The sequence below is a fragment of the Oncorhynchus keta genome, unplaced genomic scaffold (genome assembly GCF_023373465.1).
Source record: "Oncorhynchus keta strain PuntledgeMale-10-30-2019 unplaced genomic scaffold, Oket_V2 Un_contig_3930_pilon_pilon, whole genome shotgun sequence".
Lineage (NCBI taxonomy): Eukaryota > Metazoa > Chordata > Actinopteri > Salmoniformes > Salmonidae > Oncorhynchus > Oncorhynchus keta.
Window position 1 is genome coordinate 57,501 of NW_026287508.1, and position 8,604 is coordinate 66,104.

An 8,604-nucleotide genomic window follows, 5' to 3' on the forward strand; every position below is an offset into this window, starting at 1 on the left:
GGAGACACAGAGAGAGAGGGGGAGACAGAGAGAGAGGGGGAGACACAGAGAGGAGGGGAGACAGAGAGAGAGGGGGAGACAGAGAGACAGGGGGAGACACAGAGAGAGAGGGGGGGAGACAGAGAGGGGGAGACACAGAGAGGGGGAGACACAGAGAGAGGGGGAGACACAGAGAGAGGGGGAGACACAGAGAGAGAGGGGGAGACAGAGAGAGAGAGGGGGAGACACAGAGAGAGAGGGGGGAGACAGAGAGAGAGGGGAGACACAGAGAGAGAGGGGGAGACACAGAGAGAGAGGGGGAGACAGAGAGAGAGAGACACAGAGAGAGGGGGAGACAGAGAGAGAGAGGGGGAGACACAGAGAGAGAGAGGGGAGACACAGAGAGAGGGGAGACACAGACAGAGAGAGAGGGGGAGACACAGAGAGAGGGGGAGACAGAGAGAGAGGGGGAGACACAGAGAGAGGGGAGACAGAGAGAGAGGGGGAGACACAGAGAGAGAGGGGGAGACAGAGAGAGAGAGGGGGAGACACAGAGAGAGGGGGAGACAGAGAGAGGGGGAGACACAGAGAGAGAGAGGGGGAGACAGAGAGAGAGAGAGGGGGAGACACAGAGAGAGAGGGGGAGACAGAGAGAGAGAGGGGACAGAGACACAGAGAGAGAGAGGGGGGGGAGACACAGAGAGAGAGGGGGGAGATACAGAGAGAGACAGAGAGAGAGGGGGAGACACAGAGAGACACAGAGAGACACAGAGAGACACAGAGAGAGAGGGGGAGATACAGAGAGAGACAGAGAGAGAGGGGGAGACAGAGAGAGAGAGAGGGGGAGACAGAGAGAGAGGGGGAGACAGAGAGAGAGGGGGAGACACAGAGAGACACAGAGAGACACAGAGAGAGAGGGGGGAGATACAGAGAGAGACAGAGAGAGAGGGGAGACAGAGACAGTCAGAGAGGGGGAGACACAGAGAGACAGGGGGAGACACAGAGAGAGAGGGGGAGACAGAGACAGTCAGGGGGAGACAGACCACAGAGAGGGGGAGACACAGAGACCACCAGGGGGAGACACAGAGAGACACAGTCAGAGACACAGACCAGAGAGGGGAGATACAGACCAGACAGTCAGAGAGACAGAGAGACAGGGGGAGACAGAGAGACAGTCAGGGGGAGACTACACAGAGAGAGGGGGAGACAGACCACAGTCAGAGGGGGAGACAGAGAGACAAAGGCAAGGCAGACCGAAGGAGGCCCAGCGTTGTGACTGACCAGAGTGCATCCCTCCTCATCAGACAGGGACAGATTTGATTCGCTCCTGGACTTCATTAGCCTGTAGTTGGGACTGGACTGGACCAGACAGCTCTCTGTACTGAGACTCTCACTCCTTCATAGCAGAGGACAGAGACCACACAGTCAGAACGACACAGACCACACAGTCAGAACTACACAGACCACACAGACCACAGTCAGAACTACACAGACCACACAGTCAGAACGACACAGACCACACAGTCAGAACTACACAGACCACACAGACCACAGTCAGAACTACACAGACCACACAGCTCTCTGTACTCAGACCTCTCACTACACAGACCCTTCATAGCAGAGGACAGAGACCACACAGTCAGAACTACACAGACCACACAGTCAGAACTACACAGACTCTCACTCCTTCACAGTCAGAACTACACAGACCACACAGTCAGAACTACACAGACCACAGTCAGAACTACACAGACCACAGTCAGAACTACACAGACCACAGTCAGAACTACACAGACCACAGTCAGAACTACACAGACCACAGTCAGAACTACACAGACCACAGTCAGAACTACACAGGCCACAGTCAGAACTACACAGACCACAGTCAGAACTACACAGACCACAGTCAGAACTACACAGACCACAGTCAGAACGACACAGACCACAGTCAGAACTACACAGACCACACAGTCAGAACTACACAGACCACACAGTCAGAACTACACAGACCACAGTCAGAACTACACAGACCACAGTCAGAACTACACAGACCACAGTCAGAACTACACAGACCACAGACCAGACCACAGTCAGAACTACACAGACCACAGTCAGAACTACACAGACCACACAGTCAGAACTACACAGACCACACAGTCAGAACTACACAGACCACAGTCAGAACTACACAGACCACAGTCAGAACTACACAGACCACAGTCAGAACTACACAGACCAGACAGTCAGAACTACACAGACCACACAGTCAGAACTACACAGACCACAGTCAGAACTACACAGACCACAGTCAGAACTACACAGACCACAGTCAGAACGACACAGACCACAGTCAGAACGACACAGACCACAGTCAGAACTACACAGACCACAGTCAGAACTACACAGACCATACAGTCAAAACTACACAGACCACACAGTCAGAACTACACAGACCATACAGTCAGAACTACACAGACCACAGTCAGAACTACACAGACCACAGTCAGAAAGAGACAGACCACAGTCAGAAAGAGACAGACCACAGTCAGAACTACACAGACCACGGTCAGAACTACACAGACCACAGTCAGAACTACACAGACCACACAGTCAGAACTACACAGACCATACAGTCAGAACTACACAGACCACACAGTCAGAACTACACAGACCAGACAGTCAGACCTACACAGACCAGACAGTCAGACCTACACAGACCAGACAGTCAGAACTACACAGACCACAGTCAGACCTACACAGACCATACAGTCAGAACTACACAGACCAGACAGTCAGAACTACACAGACCATACAGTCAGAACTACACAGACCAGACAGTCAGACCATACAGTCAGAACTACACAGACCATACAGTCAGAACTACACAGACCACACAGTCAGAACTACACAGACCACAGTCAGAACTACACAGACCACAGTCAGAACTACACAGGCCACAGTCAGAACTACACAGACCACAGTCAGACCATACAGTCAGAACGACACAGACCACAGTCAGAACTACACAGACCACACAGTCAGAACTACACAGACCACACAGTCAGAACTACACAGACCACAGTCAGAACTACACAGACCACAGTCAGAACTACACAGACCACAGTCAGAACTACACAGACCACAGTCAGAACTACACAGACCAGACAGTCAGAACTACACAGACCACAGTCAGAACTACACAGACCACGGACAGAACTACACAGACCACAGTCAGAACGACACAGACCACAGTCAGAACTACACAGACCACAGTCAGAACTACACAGACCATACAGTCAAAACTACACAGACCACACAGTCAGAACTACACAGACCATACAGTCAGAACTACACAGACCATACAGTCAGAACTACACAGACCACAGTCAGAACTACACAGACCACAGTCAGAACTACACAGACCACAGTCAGAACGACACAGACCACAGTCAGAACGACACAGACCACAGTCAGAACTACACAGACCATACAGTCAAAACTACACAGACCACACAGTCAGAACTACACAGACCACAGTCAGAACTACACAGACCACACAGTCAGAACTACACAGACCACACAGTCAGAACTACACAGACCACACAGTCAGAACTACACAGACCAGACAGTCAGAACTACACAGACCACACAGTCAGAACTACACAGACCAGACAGTCAGAACTACACAGACCAGACAGTCAGAACTACACAGACCAGACAGTCAGAACTACACAGACCATACAGTCAGAACTACACAGACCAGACAGTCAGAACTACACAGACCAGACAGTCAGAACTACACAGACCATACAGTCAGAACTACACAGACCACACAGTCAGACCATACAGTCAGAACTACACAGACCAGACAGTCAGACCATACAGTCAGAACTACACAGACCATACAGTCAGAACTACACAGACCAGACAGTCAGACCATACAGTCAGAACTACACAGACCATACAGTCAGAACTACACAGACCAGACAGTCAGACCATACAGTCAGAACTACACAGACCAGACAGTCATAGAAGTTGTGTTGTTCTGACCTGGTCATGAAGCCCGTCCGTCCTGCTGTCCCAGTCCGACTGACTGGAAGCTGCCGTGTCCCTCGTCCTGGTGCTCCTTCCCCAGTTCCCCCAGTACAGAGCTGACCCCAGCACCAGCAGAGCACAGCGGTGGACCACAGAGTTACAGGCGGCTGTGTACAGGTCCTGTCCCTCAGGCAGCCCCGTACAGCCGTCTCTCCCGTGATTCTCCTCCTGGGATGTCGAGGCCTCCGCCTCCCCTGGTAACAATAACACACTGTTAATATAGAAAGGGGTCATTTTACTGGAGGAGAAAAGGCGCGCTCGCTTCTGCTGTCCAAAACTATCAGTCTGAAGGACGATGAATATTTAGAGTGGTTTGTAGCAAGCATATATAATTAACCATACATGAGATATTTTAAAGTGCTTTTATAAAACCTGAACCGAAAGGTATTTTACAATAAGCAACCACACGTTACAACCGTACAAAACCATATGTTACAACCATACAAAACCATACATTACAACCATATGTTACAACCATACAAAACCATACATTACAACCATATGTTACAACCATACAAAACCATATGTTACAACCATACAAAACCATACATTACAACCATATGTTACAACCATACAAACCATATGTTACAACCATACAAAACCATACATTACAACCATATGTTACAACCATACAAACCATATGTTACAACCATACAAAACCATACATTAAAACCATACAAAACCATACATTACAACCATACAAAACTATACATTACAACCATACAAAACCATACGTTACAACCATACAAAACCATACATTACAACCATACAAAACCATACATTACAACCATACAAAACCATACATTACAACCATACAAAAACCACACGTTACAACCATACAAAACCATACGTTACAACCATACAAAACCATACGTTACAACCATACAAAACCATACGTTACAACCATATGTTACAACCATACAAAACCATATGTTACAACCGTACAAAACCATATGTTACAACCATACAAAACCATATGTTACAACCATACAAAACCATACATTACAACCATACAAAACCATACAAAACCATACATTACAACCATACAAAACCATACATTACAACCATACAAAACCATACATTACAACCATACAACCATACAAAACCACACGTTACAACCATACAAAACCATACGTTACAACCATACAAAACCATACATTACAACCATACATAAAACCACACGTTACAACCATACAAAACCACACGTTACAACCATACAAAACCATACATTACAACCATACAAAACCACACGTTACAACCATACAAAACCATACATTACAACCATACAAAACCATACGTTACAACCATACAAAACCACACGTTACAACCATACAAACCATACATTACAACCATACAAAACCACACGTTACAACCATACAAAACCATACGTTACAACCATACAAAACCATACATTACAACCATACAAAACCACACGTTACAACCATACAAAACCACACGTTACAACCATACAAAACCATACAAAACCACACGTTACAACCATACAAAACCATACATTACAACCATACAAAACCATACGTTACAACCATACAAAACCACACATTACAACCGTACAAAACCATACATTACAACCATACAAAACCATACGTTACAACCATACAAACCATATGTTACAACCATACAAAACTATACATTAAAACCATACAAAACCATACGTTACAACCATACAAAACTATACATTACAACCATACAAAACCATATATTACAACCATACAAAACCATATATTACAACCATACAAAACCATATATTACAACCATACAAAACCACACGTTACAACCATACAAAACCACACGTTACAACCATACAAAACCATATGTTACAACCATACAAAACCATACAAAACCACACGTTACTACCATACGTTACAACCATACGTTACAACCATACGTTACAACCATACGTTACAACCATACGTTACAACCATACGTTACAACCATACAAAACCATACATTACAACCATACATTACAACCATACGTTACAACCATACGTTACAACCATACATTACAACCATACGTTACAACCATACGTTACAACCATATAAAACCATACGTTACAACCATACAAAACCACACGTTACAACCATACAAAACCATACATTACAACCATACAAAACCACACGTTACAACCATACAAAACCATACGTTACAACCATACAAAACCACACGTTACAACCATACAAAACCACACGTTACAACCATACAAAACCATACATTACAACCATACAAAAAACCACACGTTACAACCATACAAAACCATACATTACATATACCATACAAAACCACACGTTACAACCATACAAAACCATACATTACAACCATACAAAACCATACATTACAACCATACAAAACCACACGTCACAACCATACAAAACCATACGTTACAACCATACAAAACCATACGTTACAACCATACAAACCACACGTTACAACCATACAAAACCATACATTACAACCATACAAAACCATACATTACAACCATACAAAACCACACGTTACAACCATACAAAACCATACGTTACAACCATACAAAACCACACGTTACAACCATACAAAACCATACATTACAACCATATGTTAAACAACAACAACAACAGCAAACAACAAACTGCAAGTCACTTTGCAGTGTCTAAATGGCAGCTACATATTATACTGAAATAACCTTCCCCACCTCCTCATAGTTACATATTATATTATACTGAAATAACCTTCCCCACCTCCTCATAGTTACATATTATATTATACTGAAATAACCTTCCCCACCTCCTCATAGTTACATATTATATTATACTGAAATAACCTTCCCCACCTCCTCATAGTTACATATTATATTATACTGAAATAACCTTCCCCACCTCCTCATAGTTACATATGATATTATACTGAAATAACCTTCCCCACCTCCTCATAGTTACATATTATATTATACTGAAATAACCTTCCCCACCACCACCCCTCCTTTTCCATCTCCTCCTCGTCCTCCCCCTCCCCTTACCTCCTCCTCCTCCCCTTACCTCCCTCCCCCTCCTCCTTCCCTTACCTCCCCCAAATCCTTCCCTCCCCCTCCTTCCTTTACCTCCCCCTCCTCCCCTTACCTCCCCCAACTCCTTCCCCTCCCCTCCCCTCCTTCCCTTACCTCCCCTCCTTCCCTTCCCTCCCCCCCTTCCCCTTACCTCCCCCTCCTCCTCCCCTCCCCAACTCCGTCCAAGAGTCCCCCTCTTTCCTTTACCTCCCCCCTCCTCCCCTTACCTCCCCAACTCCTTCCCTCCCCTCCTCCTCCTTCCCTCCCCTCCTTCCCTTACCTCCCCTCCTTCCCTTACCTCCCCTCCTCCTCCCCTTACCCCCCAACTCCCCCCCTCCTTCCTTTACCTCCCCCTCCTTCCCTTACCTCCCCTCCTCCTCCCCTCCCCCAACTCCGTCCAAGAGTCCCCTCTTTCCTTTACCTCCCCCTCCTCCTCTGGTTCCTCCTGAGGTCAGGCCTCCCCGGCGCTGCTGCTGGCCCTCTCCCTCTCTCGGCTCCTCGCCGCCTCCCGCGCTGAGAGGAAACATTGAAAGATTTCTGTGCCGTGCGACAGACAGACACAGAGAGACATCACACAGGGCGCTGGGTTAAAAGGGAAGCTGTGCGACGAACCACGCCGTGGCGTAGGTCAATGAGGCTCTAACCCAGGCTAGTCCTGCCAGACTACAGTAAGACTCGTTCAAGGCTGTACAACCCAGGTCCCCTTGTCCTATCCCTGTACCTTTGTCCTATTCCCTGTACCTTTGTCCTATCCTTTGTCCCATCCCTGTACCTTTGTCCTATCCCTGTACCTTTGTCCTATTCCCTGTACCTTTGTCCCTGTACCTTTGTCCTATTCCCTGTACCTTTGTCCTATCCCTGTACCTTTGTCCTATCCCTGTACCTTTGTCCTATTCCCTGTACCTTTGTACCTGTACCTTTGTCCTATTCCCTGTACCCTTTGTCCTATCCCTGTACCTTTGTCCTATCCCTGTACCTTTGTCCTATCCCTGTACCTTGTCCTATTCCCTGTACCTTGTCCTATTCCTGTACCTTGTCCTATTCCCCTGTACCTTTGTCCTATTCCCTGTACATTTGTCCTATCCCTGTACCTTTGTCCTATCCCTGTACCTATCCCTGTACCTTTGTCCTATCCCTGTACCTTGTCTTATCCCTGTACCTTGTCCTATCCCTGTACCTATCCCTGTACCTTTGTCCGATCCCTGTACCTTTGTCCTATCCCTGTACCTTGTCCTATTCCTGTACCTTTGTCCTATTCCTGTACCTTTGTCCTATCCCTGTACCTATCCCTGTACCTTTGTCTTATCGCTGTACCTTGTCTTATCCCTGTACCTTTGTCCTATCCCTGTACCTTGTCTATCCCTGTACCTTGTCCGATCCCTGTACCTTTGTCCTATCCCTGTACCTTGTCCTATTCCTGTACCTTGTCCTATTCCCTGAACCTTTGTCCTATCCCTGTACCTTTGTCCTATCCCTGAACCTTTGTCCTATT